This window comes from Bactrocera neohumeralis, unplaced genomic scaffold (assembly GCF_024586455.1).
Source record: "Bactrocera neohumeralis isolate Rockhampton unplaced genomic scaffold, APGP_CSIRO_Bneo_wtdbg2-racon-allhic-juicebox.fasta_v2 cluster09, whole genome shotgun sequence".
Taxonomy (NCBI): Eukaryota; Metazoa; Arthropoda; class Insecta; order Diptera; family Tephritidae; genus Bactrocera; species Bactrocera neohumeralis.
In genome coordinates, this window is record NW_026089622.1 from 257613 (window position 1) to 278598 (window position 20986).

Genomic DNA, 20986 nt, shown 5'->3' on the forward strand with positions numbered 1-20986 from the left:
AGCAAATAACTGTGGCAATATTGCAACCTTGATGTTTTTTTGCAGATACTCAGCTGATACTTAAACAAATATTTTTCGCGGCGTGCAGGTGCATTGAAGAAGGGAAATTTAAGAAGTCTTAAAAATGAATTTTTAATCAATTTAACAGTGGATAACTTGGTGGATAGTGAGTGTAGTTTGCTTCTTAAATACAAAAAAGCAAGGAAACAAAGTTTTTTGCGTTAAAAAGTGGCTTATGACTGAAATTTTAAAGAAGAGGGCAATAGTAAATCGCAAAACTTCTTTAAAAAAATTCGATTTTATCCTCTAGATATATATTTATCACATTTTCGGATGTCTCGTGAAACATAATGATAATAATTAGTTATAAACAAAAATAAAGAGTGATTTCGCTTGCCTCATTTTTCCATCATTAATTTTGTTGATGGCGATTTTGTCACTTTTGCGCGCAAGAAATGTCAAAATTTGAGTTGCTCGAACGTTTGACATTTGCAAAAGTTGCTACATTTTTGCGTCGAATATGATGCTTTGCAATATTGCCGCAGTGATTAAGACGCGAACATCCCCTTTTTCTTAAAATTTTCAGATACATATGCTTATCCATTTTTTCCCAAAAAAAGTCCAAATGTCCAACTTCAGATGCAGCCATATACCCCCAAACCATAACATTACTCCTACCGTGCTTTATCGTTGGCAATACATTTTTTCCTTTCGACTCTACATTGATCTTTCTCCACACTTTTCATGATCTATTCGAACCAAATATATTAAATTTTGATTCGTGAACACAATGTTTTCCCAAAATCAATACGGTTTGTTTAAATATTGTTAAGCAACCGCCGACTTCTTCTTTTTATTAACCTTACTTATGTATGGCTTCCGATGTGCGATTCGTCTATGAAAACCAGAACTATTCAACACATTCCCTACTGTTTGGGGATTTATTTTTTTTGAGCATTTTAAGAAAAAGATTTAAATTTTAAGTGTGCTTAAATCGGCTATTAATAGCAGCCACTTCTATTTACAACAAGATAACGACCCAAAACACACGTGTTATCTTGTACGTGAATGGTTGTTATGGAATTAAAAATAACTCCATAGGTCCCGCAATCACCATACATTAATCCTATTCAAAATATCTGGGGCCCCATTCTGGGGGCCTATTCTGTAACTCGATTCGAAAAAAAATTTACTCGAATTCGGATTTTTTTGTATTCCGTAACTCAATTTTCGGATTTTCAAGCCAATTTTCGAATAAAATATTCGTTAGCTTTTGAGTTGTAGAAAGCAAAAACGAAAATTGTACGTATTTATTCTGGCACAACTTTCGCATAATAATAAAATAGATCCGAATTTCGAATAGAATACATTTACGAATCGAGATACAGAATAGGGCCCCTGGAACTTTTTTGAAAACCGTATTCGAGAACAACGAAATTCATCAAAATAAGGCCAAAAAGCTGGATCATGGACTTAGTGGGTCAAAATATCCGGAAGTAATACTAGTATTTTGGAGTATTTTGAGTGGGGAGCATACATCGATGTCTAGAGACAATAATAGCAACAAAATGTAGGCCAAAAACCGCTAAAAGTATTGTAATTACTTTTGATTTAATAAATAATCATTAGTGTACGTAAACTTTTTTGATATAAATTATGCTCATTTGAAGCTTTAGCATTAATTTTTTTTTTAGTGTAAAAAAAAAATATTTTGATATGCTATATTTAATGTTAAATGTACATCTTTTGAAATGGATAGAAAAAAACTAGAAATAAACGTGTCGTAATTTAATAGAACTAGGTGTATGCAAACTTTATTGGTCCACTGTATTTGGTGATTAACGTTCTGAGACTGGGTTCACGGCTTGGTTTCATGGTCATGGTCTATTATTCAAATTTAATTCTATACTCCCCCAACATGTTGCAACAGAATTATGCTTACCTAACGGTTGTTTGTAACACTAATTTGAGATAGATATATGCCCGATTTGTGAAATTTGTGAGTCCATACTTTAGTTGTGCTTAAGATAAAATAGGAAAAATGTGTTTACAGTTCATAATTAAGTTAAGTTTTGAATTTTCAGTTATTTGTGAAAAGAAGAATAATAAGAAATTATATTTTGTGAAAAAATATGAGCACAAAACCAAGTGGTACATCTAATTTGCCTTATACGACTCAATTATGTATACATTTCTTTTAGGAATCATGCACTATCGCCAGAACAAATGTTTTTGTTTACATTGCGCTTTTATGCTACGGGAAGTACATATGTTGAGGACAGTGGGAGATTGATTTGGAGTATCTAAAAGTACGGTATCAAGAGTTATAACATATTATATAAAATAATTTCTCCAGGTAAAGAAAGTCCAAAAAACTACTTCTCTCAAAATCTTTTTATATACAGTTGGGGAAGATAGATGTAGAGCTATTTCGTAATAGACAAGGTATATTTTCCATCAACGTCCAGACGTTATGTGATAGTAATCTCCACATCATAGACATCGTTGCACTGTGGCCTGGATCAACGCATGATGCTACTATTTTCGTTAATTTCGGAAACTATTACGGCAATTACATCATTGTCATAACAGTTAACAATTTTTTTTGATGGTGGTCCTCCTCCAGTTAAATAAAGAGATCTTTAATCCTCTGCAGCTCGCTTTTTGTCCCCTTTTTTCAGATTAAGATACTATTTCTTCAATGTTTTTCACTGAACACTTTGAATTAAAATCATCTCCGATACGCTTACATGCGACATCTTTCTTAGCGTTCGAGCAAGTGTCCGTCCGCTTGCACTCGATGATAGCTTTATACTTTTCCACCAGTTCCAATAGGTGCTCCGACTCGCTAGCGGTGAAATTCGGTGTTCTTTTGTTGTTTTCATCCATTTTCGATATAATTTTCGTTGCAAATTTATGTATTGCCTGTTATAATTTAAATATTTTTATGGATGACATTTGTAAAACATGTGTCATAATAAAATTTAATAGAAATTAAGCATTGACTGTGAAACGCAAACGACTACTCAGTCTGCAACAACTCTTACCTAAGATTTTATTTGGGCACAACCTAAGTATGGACTGTGAAACCAGGCAATAGAGCGTCTTTTGAAGTAGGCAGTGCATAGACGGCATATATTATCGTATATGTAAATACGCAAATAAGCATATTAGCAAAAATAGGGAAAGTGTTGTTGAGTGAGGTGTGATCGGATTCGGCAAACTAAGAAGCAAAGAAGGAGTGCGGGATAATAATAGCCGAAACAGCCAAAAACGTAGACCCATGGCCCGTGTCAGCTGATACGACCTATCTTATGGGCGCGCAGTGTAAGTATTTCAAAGCAACAATAAAAATAAAGTCAAGAACAAATACGCAAGTACTAATATGCCTTAACCCATTAAAGGCGACTGTGTATTTAAATACCTGAGAAGAAACTGCTCATATAAAGAGTTTTCTTTAGATATTCACATGTCTCTTATTCTATATATTGATTGCATATATAATACAATACGAGTAGACTGGATATGTATATACAAGGTTTTCCAATAAGAGCGACATGATTCCTTAAATATGAGAAAACACTAATCGTTAAGGAAATTGAAATTCAAATTTATTTAATGGGAAATACACTCAATACAATTAAGTTTTGAGCATAATATTCAAATGGCCTCCACGACTTCTTTTGCAGGAACGAATTCGACTGACCCAATCTTTGAGTACTTTTTCCACAAAATCAAATCGTATATCCTGAATCACACCTTCAATATTGACTTCAAAAGCTTGAAAAGAGTCTGGTTTATTGCCAAATACCAATGACTTCTAATGACCCCACAAGAAGTAGTCTAATGACGTAAAATCACAACGTTTTGGAAGTCATTCAATGTCACAATATCTTGAATCTCCAAACTTGTTCGCAATAATTTTGAGTTGTTGTACTTTCTTTGTGCTACTGGCTTTCTTGGAACAAATGCTTTCAAGATCAACTTTTTCCTAGAAAAAATTGGTTATCATCGATCTATACCGATTTCCATTGACAGTAACGACGCCACCAGCTTAATTTCGAAAAAAGTACGGACCGATGATGATTCCACCAGACCAGGAATCATATAAATTATTAGTTGTGGATTTTCTTTACACCAGAATCGACATTTTTATTTTATTTACCGCACTCAGATGATAGTGAGCCTCATCGGAGAAGATGTTTTTCTTACAAAAATCGTTATCGTTTTCAAGTTGTTCCAGGTGCAAACTCAGCAAATTCATGGTGCTCCAATGGCTTCAGTCCTTGAGTGAGAACAATTTTATATGGATGCAAGGCCAAATCCTTTCTCAAAATTCTCCAGGTTGTGGTTTGAGATAGTCCCAATTATTGAGAACGTCTTTCAATTGACATCAATCGTTCTTTAGCTGTGTAGTGATCAATTCTTATGAGAAACATTCTGTCATATATTTACTTGTTTTGAAGAGCTGAAAAATCGGAGAAGACTGGTATAAATAAACTATTTAAACAATGGAAGGAAAATTATTTGAGGTTAGTAAACATTTCAATTAGTAGATGGGATAGTTGTAGTGAAAGGTTTAGCGGTATTGCAGCACACACAATACTCATATTGCTCATATTCTAATAAATGTTAAAAATTTGTCTTTGACAGTCTTCAGAAGGTTAAGCAGTCACCTTCACCACTACTAGCAGCACCTTATAGCCGAAACAGCCAAAAACGTAGACCCGTGGCCCGTGTCAGCTGATACGACCTATCTTATGGGCGCGCAGCGAAACAGCGAGAAACACTACTCCCTTCTCTCTTTGCCGTAGGATGCCGTAGGAATCCACGGCATTTGGGTTTTTGCCGTAGAAACGTGTCAGCTGATTGCTCTCTCACAACGCAGGGTTGCCAATCTCTATACACTGTAGTAAATATAAAAGTTATCTTCAATATGTTTGAAATTTCCTTAAACTAACTCAAAATCAGAGACGAATCCTATTATTTTTAAATATATAAACTAAATTTAATAGTTTGTTATCAGATTTGATATTTTATATTATGAAAAATTGTAATTTAAAATTTAGATGTGTACAAAACTATATATGCGTACTGAGCAATGGCAACATTGTTCAAATGAAAACAAAGAAAGATTGCTGATTTCTACGTTTTTACCACGGGCAAAGGAAGGAAGGGAGTAGCGTTTTTGGCTGTTTCGGTTATATGAACCGCTGTCTCCTCGCAAAAGCATTTCGAAATGTGGTGTTGAGACGAGCAGAACTTACTGTGCCTTAACAAAATAAAAGTGTAAAGTGTTAATCATGGCTTCGTCTACAAACAAATCTCCGACACATACAATGGTGGTCAAAACTTTTGCAACCATAATGACTATTATATTTAAAAATATTTTTTTTTAGTTTTTGGTAAAGTATTAATTTATTTATATTTTTTTTGGAGGTGTTGTTTATACAAATAATTATAAAAATTTAAACATTAATTCATTTTCTTATATAAGCCAAAGTCAAAAGTCATGTGTTCAAAACGCTTGCAACTTTTTTTAATTTTTAGTTGCATAACTATTAATTTTAATAACTTCAGCATATCTTCTAGGCATTGAAGCTACTTGACTTTTAATGTAACTGTAAGGGATCGATTTTCATTCACTTTCCAATCTGGCCAATCATCACAATTTCGGAACATTTCACTGCCTATTTTGTGTTTAACAATCATCCACAAATTCTATAACGGGTTAAGATTGGGAGACTGTGCCGGCCACACCACAGTATTTGTATGATTAGTACTGACCACGATTTTACGAGCCTGGACGTGTGGATGTTCTCAGTCCGAATAATATGACAAGTCGTTCATTTATGTATGGAATATTTTAACGATATTTCTTTTTGTGAAAGTCCATTTCTAAAATCTTTTATTTTTGCTATAAAGTCCTAACTGTATTCATTGGCTCCCATTTTCAACCGAAAATATTACAAAGGTCACAAAATACGGAAAAATATTTTAATACTAGAAACGCGAAAAATTAAATGCAAACTGCTCGTAAAATAAAAACTCATAAAGTTCCATTAACTATGCGGAATGCGGTTACCGTTATAACTTGCCTTTTGTTAAGTAGCAAAATAAAAAAATACAACGAATATCAGTTGCAAATGTTTGAATACTTGTATTTCATTTTCTCCACTGAAATATTGCTTTGTTTTTGGTTATAGATTAAAATAACAATTTTGATAGTACATATGTGTAGGTTTATTGTTTATATAATAGATTTATGTTTATTGTTTATATAATAATATGTTCATATAATAAATGTTGTTTTATTAATAAGTGTGGAACTTAGTGGGCTCGTCTTTCACTTTTGGCTGTCGCTGTTCAACTACTTCACTCCTTGCTGTTTTCTCTAATCTTCCTCTTCTTCTAATGTCCATTCACCATAGATTCCCACATTCGGCCATTTTGACTAAGTATCCCCCTCGGATGCTTCATTGCTATCTGCGTCGTCTTTGGACGTGGACCATGGTTTCATATATTCTACGCAAGTCGTTGTATTCTTTAGACTATCACCGCTGCTTATCTTCTGAACGTCATATGAATTGTTGTGCTTGACCTTAACGACTTGATAGGGACCCAAAAATGTTGGCTTCAGCTTAAGGTTACTACCAAACTGCGTTCTCTTTATAGCTACACGTTCTCCGATTTTATACTGTCGTGCTGCTTTACGCCGTAGATTATATGTCTTCTTGTTTTCGTTTTGTACCTTCAAAATAGTTGTTTTTGCCTTTGCTCTTAAGTCATCTCGATTGTCATAAAACGTGGTTAAAAATTCTTTGCTGACACAGTCTCGTAACTGAATATCTTCTCGAGTTCGCATCAAAGGAGTAGCGTCTATGCTTCTGCAGAATGTTGAGTTGATCGCCTGCTGTACTTTACTAACGTGCTTATACCACTTAGATGGATCGTTGATGCTTAGCTTAGAGAGGACTGAGATAATGACTGCATTCAGTCTCTCCACTTGACCATTAACTCGTGGTAAGCCTGTTGTCGTCTTAACCAACTTGATGCCTTCGTCATCGCAATATTTAATAAAGTCTTGAGAGGTAAAAGCAGAACCTCTGTCAGATATAATATACGCTGGATTGCCAAACAATGAACTTTGATTGCTAAGCCGTGTAATTACTTCGTTCGACGTTGTTGACTTCGTTGGGTATAACCAGCAAAACTTAGTAAAATAATCTAAACGGCTAAAATGTGTTTATAGTCTTTATGTGTTGAATCTAGTGGACCTAAGAAATCAATATGGTAAGTATATAATGGAACGTCTTCTTTTTGAAGCGGATGTAAAAACCCTTCCTGTTTGCCTCGTCTACGGTTACTCATGATACAGGGTATGCAGCATTCGATGTACTGCTTAATCTTGTCTTCCAATTGTGGGATATAATAAGATCTACAAATCAATTATTTTGTTTTCTTTGCCGCAAAATGACCTCTGTCGTGCGCATTGCTAATGATCTGCCTTTGCATTGCTTTTGGAACTACTAGCAGCTCAACGTCGTTTACTAGTTTGTATAAAATATCACCTCTAAGAAAATAATTCTCATATGTTTTTGTTTCATCGCTGATAATTTCTTTAATTGCTTTTAATTTGCTTGTGCTCTACCAATGCCAACACAAGCGTCATCTTTAGTTATCGTCAATATCGGGTATCTGCTGAGCGCGACGACATGCTGCATACGCCGTCCAGCACGATGCTCAACGGTATAGTCGAACTCTTGTAAGAAAAGAACCCAACGTGCCACCCTCGTGCACAAATTCTGCTTCTCTAAGGTTTTCGTGAAAGCGTTGCAGTCGGTGACTAACATAAAATGTGTTCCCAACAAGTAAACTCGAAATTTTTTCAGAGCTTCAATCACCGCCAATATTTCTAATTCATAGCTAGTATACTTTCGCTGTGTATCTGTCGTCTTTTTGCTCATAAAATATACTGGGTGTAACTGGGAGTCGTCTGGTAATTTCTGCAGTAAAACTGCACCGAATCCATCAATCGAAGCGTCTGTATGCACCTCAGTTTCGTACGATTGGTTGTATATGTTCTGTACTGGATTCTCAGTTAAAAGTTTCTTCAGAAGATTGATTGCGGCTTCTTCTTGTATACCAATTACAAACTTTACGTTATTTTTAGTTAAATTCGACAACGGCTTTGAAATTACTGCGTAGTTTGGGATAAACCTTCTGAAGTATCCGGTTAAGCCCAAAAAACTTTCTAACTGTTTTAACGTTTGTGGAGTCCTAAACCTAATTACTGCATCAATTTTCTCTGTAGATGGGTACAGTTTTTGATTCTCAATGATATGACCAAGAAACTGTATTCGCGTCTTTAAAAAACTACATTTTTTCAAATTTAATTGTAAGCCATACTCTTTACATACGTTGATGACTTCTTTGAAATTCTGTACAGCTTCGTTTTCGTCCTTAGAAGGCATAATAACGTCGTCAACGTAAGGCAAAGCAATACCTTTGCGCGACAGATGCCTGAAAATAGCGTTTACATGTCGTTGAAACACGCCTGGTGAGTTTGACAGCCCAAACGGCACCTTCAGAAATTGATATTGGCCGTTTTGCGTAACAAACGACGTATACTTTCGGCTTGACTCTGCAACAGGCACGTGGAAAAACCCGTTTTTGAGGTCAATGGTACTAAATACTCTTGCCTCTTGTAGTCTGTCTAACTGATCTTCTATTAATGGTAAAGGGAAACGATCTTTAACAATTACCTTATTGATTCTACGAAAGTCTACGCAAAGTCGCGGCGAACCGTCACGTTTTTTAATAAGAACTATCGGGCTAGTAAACTCAGAGTTCGATTCTTCAATAATATCATTTTTTAGCCACTCATCGATTTGATCGTCAACGATATTTTGTTCAGATAACGCCATTCTACGAGGTCGCGAAAATATTGGTAAATCGTCTTTTAAAATAATACGCATTTTAATGTTTGTTGTTTTCGACTTTAAGGGTTTATAATTTGAAATAAGTTCAAACACTTCTTGCTTGGCCGATGCACTCCCCGTATCGCCTATGTCAATATACTCATTCTCATCAGCCACGTCAATATTAAGTACTGACAGTTCTTCATGTTGACTTGTATCTAAAAGTTTTCTTATCTTTAAACCAGATGGATTTATTAAAATTTCGGCCTTTAAACAAAAATCCGCACCTATTATTACATTTACATCAAGGTGATTTGCTTGCACAACATAAAAAAGTAAGTCAAATTTTTCATTGTCTACTACAATGGTTTGCATTAATTGACCAAACGGCTTAACACTAGCTGATTTGCCAAAACCTGTCAATTGTACTGAGCAACTGTTCAACCGTGGATTAATTAATTTATTATAAATTTCACTGCTCATAATATTCGCACTACCCCCTGTATCAAACAGAGCCAAATAATTACAACCACCAATGTTTACCGTCTTATGCATTATATTGCTCTTTGCATCAATCGTGTTTACTTTTCTGACTGGGTCACTTGTTTTCTTTGTATTGCAATTTTTTGCAATATGGCCGTACGAGTTACAATCAAAACATTTTCTACCCTTTTCTTTATTTTGGCAATTCTTTGATACGTGTCCCTTTTCACCACAATTAAAACAAAGCAATTCTTTTAACTTCTTCTTTGAATAGTCCTCTACACGCACAATAGTCTCACTCTTCTCTTTTTCGCTCATTATTTTGTACACTCTCAATTTTTCTTTGAATTCAGTCATATTTTTTGCATTATACAAAATTGTTTTATTTGTTGCTTTACCGTCTATTCCGTCTATCACATATTGCATTAGAGCATCGTCGTCAATATGCCCTCTTGACGAAATGTCTTTCAACCGATAAAAAAAATTCAAAAACATCTTCGGCTTTACCTCGTTTGCTCTGAGCGAGCAATTTGTGTATCTGCTTGCTGTTTACAGTGGACTTGAATTCTGTTAGCAGCGCTGCTTTCAACGCGTTCCATGAATTCAATCCTCGTTCGCTTGCTACAAATAATTTCGCAATTCCCTTTAATTCCTTTTTTGCGAAAATAAACTTTTGAAAATCATCCCATCGCATTAATTCGGATTGTTCTTCATATTCATTTACCCACACTTCAATAGGCATAGAATTAGTACCATCAAAGTTACGAATGCTGTCTTCTACGTCGCGAAAGTTTGTTGCAAAGCGTGTCGTCGTCATTCTATCGCTTTCGTTCTGCTCACAACGTTCTCGCCTAACGTTGCCTCTGTCGTCGTTGACGCTTGCGCTATATCGTGTTGCTCTGTCTTGCGCTTGCCTCTTTGGTGTTGAACGTTGGTTTGCTGTGACTGAGTGATTTGTAGATACTTCTTACATCTTCGTATGCCTCGTTGTCAGTTTCGTCATCCGACTCGTCGTTTGAAGCATCGTCGTCATTTACGTCGTATTTCAACAAATTGCCCTCTTGCAAGTTGCGAAAAATATTACCAGCCAATTGCTCACCATTATGCCTCATGCCCAAGTCATTGCAAATTGACACCAGATCTGCTTGCGTTAAATTGTTCTCAATGTACTTCATTTTTTCGACATACTCCGCGCTCTGCTCGGCGAAATTAAAACCAATAAACTCGCGCAACCGCTTTCGATTATTTCGGTCACCGTCGCACCCGAACACAAATTTATGCAAAGCTACTATGCTTGGTTTTTTACACAAACGCAGATTTCCACAAATTACATCATTTAAACAAGCCATTTTTCCACACAAACACGGGCGAGCCCCCAAAATGTAGGTTTATTGTTTATATAATAGATTTAGGTTTATTGTTTATATAATATTATGTTCATATAATAAATGTTGTTTTATTAATAAGTGTGGAACTTAGTGGGCACGTCTTTCACTTTTGGCTGTCGCTGTTCAACTACTTCACTCCTTGCTGTTTTCTCTAATCTTCCTTTTCTTCTAATGCCCATTCACCATAGATTCCCACATATGTATGTGACAAATACAATAACTAAAGCTCGGAAAAAGAGAAAAACAAAGAACAAAAAAATTACTTTAACAGCGAAAAAATTATAGAAACAAATATTTGATTTTGGTTTAAAATGTTTTGACCACTACTGTATATAAATAATGGACGAAACGAATTGAACTCCATGTGTCAGCATGTAAGACATTTGGCATTGTAGATGGTAGATGTATCGGAACATTGTCACGCGCGCAAAAAGCCGTTAATCTAAAACTTATAAAATATCCAGCTCCTAAATAGACTTAAAGTACATATTTTTCAACCCAATTTCTGAGAATAAATATTTTCGGCACCTCCTCAGACAGTGTGAAAATTAATGAAATCGAATGATATCCCATATATGCACATATACATATATATGATAATTAAGCTACTAAGAGTGCGACAATTACCTAAATAAATACGTCACATCACTAAATTTTCCATCCGGCATATGATCCGACGCACTAAGGGGTATTTGATGCAAAAAACCGGTCAAAAGTGGTTTTACTAAACTTTGCCAAATGGTATTTACGCCGCATGTTTTACTATTTACAATAACCGCTTCAACCTGCGCAACCCTCCCCCGCCCGCTTTTTACCTCGTTCTCGCCACGGATCCAGCCGGAACCCAATCATTGAGTGTAACGCGTGTCTCTGTTCTCGGCGTTCTCGATTATTTACATAATTTCCTTTGGTTGATACGGCTGCGTGTGAAGATTTACTTGGAAATTCTTTATTGAATATGGAAGTAAAAGGTATGTACTTATGATTAAGACGTATAACAGTCAATTTATTTTTAAATTTAAGCATTTAAACTGATGTTGTTAGTTGCCTTTGCAAGAATGTAGTATTTTTACAAAAAAAGTATAACATTATTGTTTTTGTTTATTTGTCGGGATTTGTCGCGCCAGAATTCTGGTACGGAAATGTAATTTGGACTTTCTTCTATCCGAAACAGAAGTAAAATTGTCCCCCAACCCACCCCATTTTTATAGGTATTTTTTTAAAGTGCACGGTGTAATTCTATACTGTTCAGATTTCTGAACAGTCATTATCGCTAACACATAAAAATACAGTTGTAATTATAAATATGTATGTACAAATACTCATTTCAATCATCATTGTAACAAATATTCATTTCGGGTATTGTTTTATGCTACATAATATGGGTTGTTTTCAAGGTCACATGCACATTTGTATTCAATTACCTAAATGCACATCGATCCAAAAGGATCGGAAATGACCCTAAACTAACAATAGACAATTGTGTCTGCCCTTGAAAACACTTATGCTTAAGATATGTGTACATACTGTGGGCTCTATAAATAAAGGAGCTCTGGGCAACCAGAGCTGAGTACAATTTTATAGTCAAAACCTTTCACGTCGTTTTAATATTACATATACAAAATACAAATTTTCACAGATTCTGCAGCAATGTTGAAAAATATCACCCGAATGGAATTATACGTTATTATAAAGGAGTACAAAGGAAAAAAAATGAACGAAAAATTCACCTTTCTGGAAGATAGAATTGCTCAGTTGACGTCATGCCCAACAGAGGATAGAAATGTTTTGTCTCGTTCTTTGAGGCATTTCAAGACAGATTTAAAAAAAAAATGGTCAGCAGCTCGTAACACTGATGAGAGGTTCGTAAAAAATAACGAAGAATGGCTAAGAACAACATTAGAACTTCCTTCGTGGTCGAACAAGCCTGGTCGTCCAGTCAAAGAGTTTCGTGAATTAAGCGAAAGGAGTAAGCGGCGCAGAACTGTAGATTTACGGGCTCACGTACCTGTCGAGGAGTTGACTTTTGCTGCATGTGTAAGTCAGGGCACTTCCGGAAACATACACACTTCAAAGATGATTAAGGAAATAACTTCAACACCTACGAGAGCCAAGAAGATCAGAAATTTAGTTTCATCTAAAAAAGACCACGTGGAAAAAAATATACTATAGAAGAAGCATTATCCTTATTTGTTGAAGGTAATTTCACAAGAAGTCAGTGGAATTTATTACAAGGCGGACGTAAAACTATCTATCCTTGCTACTCTTTGCTGCAAAAGGCAAAAAAAGTGCTTACCCGGAGGAAGATAAAATAACGGTTACAGAGACTAGCTTTAATGTAGAACTTCAAGCTTTGTTGGATCATACGGCTTTGCGCCTCATCCAATATTTAAAAGAAGTCATAGATACATTAACTGACGCCGAGAAGCAGAGCCTTCTTTTGATATCAAAATGGGGCTGCGATGGATCACACCAAACTCCATTTAAGCAAAAATTTGAAAATCTTTCTGGTGACGATTCAAGTATATTTGTGAGCTCGATTGTTCCAGTGAGGTTGGTTGTTACCTTCAATGGTGAAACAACAAAAACCATTTGGCAAAACCCTACGCCTTCTTCGGTGAGATTCTGCAGGCCTATTAGAGCTCAATTTACTCACGAAACAAAAGATGTAACAAAACAAGAAATAGAATACATCGAAAATCAAGCCAGAAATCTGGAAGATACAAGAGACAGTGAAACATCAGTGCACATCAATCATAAAATATTACTGACAATGGTAGACGGGAAAGTTTGTAACGCTGCAACGGATACAACCTCTACTATGCGATGTTATGTATGCGGTCAGACTTCAAAAGATTTTAATAAATTAAAAAAAGGTGTCATAAATCAAGAGGCTTTAAAGTTTGGCCTCTCAGTACTCCACGCCCGAATACGGTTTTTTGAGTTGTTGTTGCACTTAGCATATAAAGAACCCATAAAGAATTGGCAAGCCCGTACAGCAGAAGACAAAAAGATTATTAAGGAAACAAAAGAGACAATACAAAAATGTTTTAAAGATGAAATGGGTCTACTGGTTGATGTTCCTAAACCTGGTTTTGGAAACAGTAATGACGGGAATACATCTAGGAGATTTTTCGAAAATGCAGAATGCTCTTCTCGCATCACCGGCATCAACATCGAAGTAATCAAAAGATTTAAAGTTATTCTTGAAATAATATCAAGTGGTCATGAGATTGATCCTCAAAAATTCGATGATTATGCCCAAGACACGGCAAAATTGTATGTGGAAATGTACGGTTGGTATCCAATGTCGCCAACTGTCCACAAAATCCTCATACACGGAGCGCAGGTGCTGCAAGAGGCAATTCTTCCAATTGGACAATTATCCGAGGAGGCAGCTGAGGCCCGAAATAAACATATCAGAAAATATCGGGTAGATTTTGCCCGAAAGTTTTCGAGGATCGAGTGTAACAGAGATGTTTTGAACAGACTGCTTTTAACATCCGATCCACTTATCAGCTGCAATCGTCCAAAGAATAAGAAGAAACTCATGCCATTTTCCGAGGAAGCAAAATCAATTTTAACTGCAGCAACACCTAATCTCAATAGGTCAGACGAGAATACTGTCGAGGAAGAGGATTCTGATGTAATCAGCGAAGTAAATTATCCTGAAACCGATTAATTTTTTTAAATTATATTATTTTATTTTCAGTATTTTTTTTCTATTCTAATCATGTATTTTTATTAATAAATGCTATATATTGATTCAATATTGTTTTTTATTATATTTAAAGATAATATAAGTCCCTAAATAATTATGACCGGTTTTTTGCATCAAATACCCCTTAGTGCGACGTAATCGCAATCGATCTACAACCACACATACTTGTATCACAATTTTGAATTCCATCTGATTTTTTCACTTTACTGTATATAAATCGATAGCCTATGACTTAGGCGATACAAAACTTTGCACAAATATGTTAGTCTAATCCAATCTACAATCTAAAAATGGTCAAAATCGGATCATAACTTTTCAAGCCCCTCATATAACATGTCGTGATTCCAAAAATGGACAAAATCAGGCAAATGCTACCCTAGTTTCATAATCTTCCAGTCGAAATTAAATTGTGTAGGTCTTTCAAAATGTAAGAATTTTATAAAATCATTACATATCACTTATAAACTCTAGAGATACCCTTTACTTAATTTTGCAAAGATATACAAGTATTACATAATATCATATAAGTTAAGCTTTTGGTTATTGAAAAACCAAAAAATAATAATTTTTTTGCGGAGCTGCATTGGGGCAGCGTTACCGCGTAGCTTTATTGCAGTAATCAAAACTGTAAGTTAGCTTAACCAAATTACAATACTTTATATTTAATATAATTCTAAACTAAATAATTACCCGTGGTGTGATTCGTTTCCACGAATCTTATTCTGCACAACAGGTAGTGCAGACGCTGACCATGCACTTTCTGGTGCATTTCCGTCACACGTGCCGGAAGTTGTAAGTCGATACTTATTCATGTAACAAGTGTTGCGTTAACTCTTCCCCTCTTAAATCGATTGTCCCTAATCGGTGTTGCTCGTAGGGTGTGCCGTTGTTATTTGTAAAAAAGGACCTTTCCGCACGTTTACTACGCCCTCTGCACTAGATTCAGGTAACAAATATTCTTTCTGACGATGTTTATATAAAAATGGTATTATAACGGTTATAATTATGACAATTATTATTACATCAGAACTTAAGCTAATGACTGAGGAACTGTCGCTTTTATTTAACAAAAATTCAATATTATTTTCATGTTGCATTTATTTCACATATAAGGTTTCCAGTCCTCATTCTTTGTTAGTGTATTGATGTATGTATCACCTTTTCCACTCTCACCGTATAATTTTTTTTTTCAAAATTGCGATTAAAACATTCGTTTGCACTTCACTTCAAGTTGTTATCAACTTTTGAATTTATTTTCTTTTGAAGTATAAAACACAAGTGTATTTGAAATTAACCCAAGAGGTTCACAAACTTGTAATGTAATTGTAAGTTTTCGAATTTATTTTCACAACATATGTAGGTATATAATATAAACTTTAATTTTTAAACGAGATGCTCGCAAAAATATGTAAAAAAGGTAAAACTTTCAATTTTCCCAAAAGGTAAAAAATATTTCAAGTTAACGATGATGTTCGCAAAAAAATGGTAGACGTTCGCAAAAAAAGAATCGTTTTGATTGGGCCGATGTCGTAGCGCCAGAGAGTGTTTTTTGATCAAGTTGTCTGTCCTTTTGTACTTTGGTTCGGCGAAAGTAGATGATGGTGTGTGATGTCATTGTGTGTGTGTTAGTGGTGTGTAATGCGAGGAAAATGATGATGAGTGTGGGGAATGTGGCGTACCAATGTTGCATATATAGATGTGGTGACGGGCAGAAGGGAGAAGGCTGATACCCATTTAGCCGGTTAGTAAAATTTGTATTTTCTTTAATTTTTGTTATTACATTCGTTAATACAAAGGATTCATATACTTCCGTTTTTACATTAATATATGATCTGTTAAATACACTTATTTCACAATTTTTAAATTTTACTAAAAAAGTTCCTCTTTGTTTAATATTTTGTCTGTTACAATTTTGTATAATTTTTGATTGAAAATTTTTAAATATTAGTGTGCCTGGTAGCACTTCATTTACAGATTGCTCATTACAAATTCTGAGCTTACAAGCTGCTTCTTCAAATTATAATATATTGTTAAACATTGATCCTTCTTTTTAATTAAATTTTTCTCCAGATTATCCTTAATTTCTACATTGTACATATTTATTATCTTCATCTACTAATACATCGTATTTGTCTAAAACTAATGATTTATTGTTTATATTGGGAAGGGTTCAATTTTTATTTGGATTAGGATGCTGTTGGAATATTGGGGTATGAGGACGGTTATAATGATCGTGTTATCCTGGAAAAGTACTGCTGTTTTTATGTGGCTATAGCTTTCGAAATCGGTAATGAGATTTAGTTCTGTAGATGTCAGTATACATATCTGTTGGTTTTATGCCTAATTTGCTTGAAAAAATTATCTGTCCAATGTCGTCCACGTGACTGCGTAAAAGCGATATACCGTTGTTAAACTGATAGGTGTGTTTAATGAATTTAATGTCGTCTTCCAAAGTCTTAATCTTTTTCTGCGCTGTTTCTTTAAGTTCTTTTATGTAAATACTGACAATAATTTGCTGCTTATTTTTATGGTCCGTAACGTTGTTTATTAGTCCGGAAATAAGGTTGCTAAAGTATAATAAATTATTAATATTTTGTGCATCTGTCCTTTCGCTTTTATGCAATTGTGTAAGTGCGTCGCTAATTTCTTTTTCGTCATCGCTGTCCATGGTACCTGCTATGTGTTTTAGTCCTTTCCCAATGATATTAAGGAGACCTCGTTTAGATTTTTGATAAAATGTAGGACTTTATCATAATGGTTGATTGTCCTTACTTCTCCTGTCTTAATTGGTAGATATCCATTATTATTTGTCAAGTCCCGAACGTCAATTTGTTGGGTTTTTGTAGTGGGTGCCAATATATGTAATTAGGATAAGGTAAATTTGTAGGTTCTCCTTTTCGATGTTTTTCCACCTGCAAGTAACTTTTTCTTCTTATCATTGTTTTATGTTGTTTTTGTGAACAATCCTGCCTGTTTTAGTTTTAACGGTGGTACTACAATTTCTTTCCTAAATCTAGGTGATAACTTAGTTCCTAATCTCTTATTTATCTTAACAAAAATTTCATCTCCTTCAAAATGTTGTTTGGGTAGCGTTCGGTTTTTATTGTGGTAGGAAAGATCTGCCAATTGCTTATCCTGAAGCCTTTTTTCGTTTATTTTCTTTCCTCTTCTATTAGCCTGTGGTCGCTACTGACAGGTCTTCCGAAGAAGATTTCAATTGGGTTTTTCCCCGTTGTTGAATGAATAGTGTAGTTATATTATTTGATTGTTTGTTCCAAAAGTTGTTGGAACGATCGGTGGGTTTTCTCTGTTTGCAGACAACGCATAATCTTCTGTAGAGTAGAATAGAAGCGCTCAACCTGACCGTTCGAGCACCTTGTGTAAGGAGGATGCGATATATTTTGGTGTCAGATTCGTTCTTTATCATAAAGTTGATGGACTCTGAGTTAAAGGATCTTTCATTATCTATTACCAATGTTTCCGGTACAAGGAAGAAAAGAATGTCCCTTAAAGGTTGCCTGATATCCTCTGTTGCCTTGGATATAATGGATTTTGCGATAGCGTATTTTGAGAATTTGTCCATTGCTGTCAGAACTAGCTTTTTGCCTATCAATAATATATCTATGTGGATTATTTGTCCAAGGAAATTAGGTATGGGTGTGGCTTGTAACTACGGCTTTGATGAGTGGCGATCGTACTTGTTCTCTTTACAAGTAACGCATTTTATTATTATCTTATTTATTTTATTCGCCATACTTGGAAAATAGATTTTTTCTAAAATTTGTATCTTATTCTCCCTGCAATTTCTATGCGCTCTCTTATGTTCATTTATAATAATATTCTCTTGCTCTTCCTTGTTTGTTATGTCTTCCACTTGGAACTGCGAAAACCTAATCTTATATTTGTCAAAGTGTTAGGGATAAATTTCTTGAATCTTGCCCATAATGTACTCCTTCGTTTTGATGCAGTTTATTACAGACCGATTTAAATATAAAATTAAAATAGAAATCAAATTTTGTTCGCAGTTATCAGGTTCGGTTACTATATGACGGTGGTAGGTGGGAAATATGATTTTAAATTGATATGTCGATGTTACATCCTTATTTAAAAATATTTGATTTTTAAACGCGTTAATTGGTGCGTCTACGCAGTATATTAACTTGTGGGATGAGCTATCATCCGAATTTGTCGCTATTGATAGCGTATGCAAATCTGATTCTTGGTGTGGAATTTTTGACAGTGCGTCGGCCACGACGTTTGTTCTACCTGGCTTATAGTGCATTTCATAATGAAATGAATTCAATGCCCAAATGATGGCTAACATTTCTTTTTCATTCGCGGCATAGTGCTCTTCCGCTTTGCTTAATGTCCTGGATAAAAATGCTATTGGTCTATCTGACTGAGACAATACTGCGCCTATGGCGAAGTTGGACGCATCCGTGGTCAGCTCAAATTCTTTGCTGTAATCTGGATACGTGAGGATGATATCCTCTGAGGTGAGGGAATTTTTTATTTTCATGAAAGTTTCTATCGCTTCCCAATTCAAATTTATTTTTATGTGAGTAGATTTATTCTTTGACGTACGATCGTCTTCCCCTCTTAAAAGAGATGTTAGGGGTTTTGCAAGTTTAGCGTAATATCTTATAAAACGCCGGCAGTAACCTGACATGCCGAGGAAGCTGCGAAGTTGTTTTAAATTTTATGGTTGTGGAAAGTTTGAAATGGCGTCAACTTTTTTTGGGTTGGTTCTTATCCCTTTCAGACCTGAGAAATTAAAGTTTACAGATTTTAACGCCGCTTCGCACAGTTGCTAATATCACTATCGTGAATGCAATAAAAATAAGAAAAAAAAATTATCCGAAGAAGGATTCCTAGAAAAAGGACTCGCACAATTGTGTATTACGGGTCTTAAGGCCATATTATTGAAAGAAAAAGCAGTATGATTTAAAAATCTTATTTCAAGAAAAAAATGATTTTATATTGATGGAATGTATTTAAAAATAATATTCATGTACATTGATTGAAAGTGATCATTTTTTTGTGTGGTACTCCTGAAAACAGTTTTTATTTTTGGCTAGGCAGAGAAATACATCCCATTTGGAGCATTTTATTCCAGTTCTGCTTGTACGTTCTTTCACGCGGCACATCCGTGGTGCTGTCATATCCATTACCTCTGGCCAGTGATCATACCGATCAGTAGGCACATCAACGGGAGGATCCAGGGCTCTGTTTCTTTTTGCAGCTGGCTCTGCTGTTGATGGGCAATACGGAACAGGTGGATTAATTGGCCTTTCAGTGAATTTGGCCAATACTTCGCCGAGCTCAGATTTAAACTTGAATAGGTCATTAATATTCTTTTTTCGCATGCCCGCCTTTAGTGCATCGGCTCTGTACTCTCTCCATGCATTGCATACTGCCATGTCAATCAAATGAAAAGTTGTTTTTACAGTCCATTTCTTCGTTTTTATAAAAATTCTGTAGTATTCCACTGACTGATCAGCTGCGTCGACTCCGCCCATTTTAGCGTTGTAACGCTTCACGATTTGAGGGCATGGTACATTTTTGCACCACCTTTGTACCACTCCAACTGGGTCTTTTCCACATTCTCTGGATACTAGCGTAACGCACTTGCTATCGCGCCATTTAACTGCAACTACATTACCTTTCACAACTGTCTCCTCTATTCATATTTCGATCTAACGAGAAATCCATCCTCTGCACAGGCAATCGCTTTAAAGCTATGGTCCCAGTAGCCTTGTAACCGAGTTCCAGGAGCCTTTCTAAAAGCGGAATCGTGGTAAAGTACCTATCAAAATAGAGAAAACTCCCTTTTGGCAAATGTTTTGTTAATCTGATGACAATAGACGGTCCAACTCCCAAGCCAGTGTCAGAAAAAGTTCCTGCTCCTTGGAATATTTCGAAATCAACGACGAGCCCGCTGGAAGTCGCAACAACAAGGTTCTTAAGACCTATAGGTCTCGGTTTATTTTTAACTTATTGCCGCATGGACGCCCTTCCTGTAAATGAGATCATTTCCTCATCAATCGAGTATTCCGTAATCCTTGATGACTTGTTTGCTGCGGGGGCGTCGAGTCAACAAAACCGACGCTCTTCCAGACTTCATCCCGAGCAGATATGCTTGTATTTACATGACGTACAGTTGGGTCTTGATTAGCTGGAAGTAAAATTTCATCTTCCGAAGAAGTTTCATTACAATCCGACTCGGATGAACCGCCCATTTGCCTATTTGGTTTTTCCCAGAGCGCATCATCATTTGAGTCATCAAAAATAAAGTCAGCATCGGAATTTTCCAATATTTGGAGAAGTTGAAGCTGTCCTCATCAAGATTAAAATTGAAATGACCTGGAATGACACAATTGTGCGGGTAAATGAAAATGCGAGGTCAAAGCCTGAAGCGCACAATTGTGTGGTCCTTTTTTAAACTTGTTCAAAACACTTAATTTAATTATAAT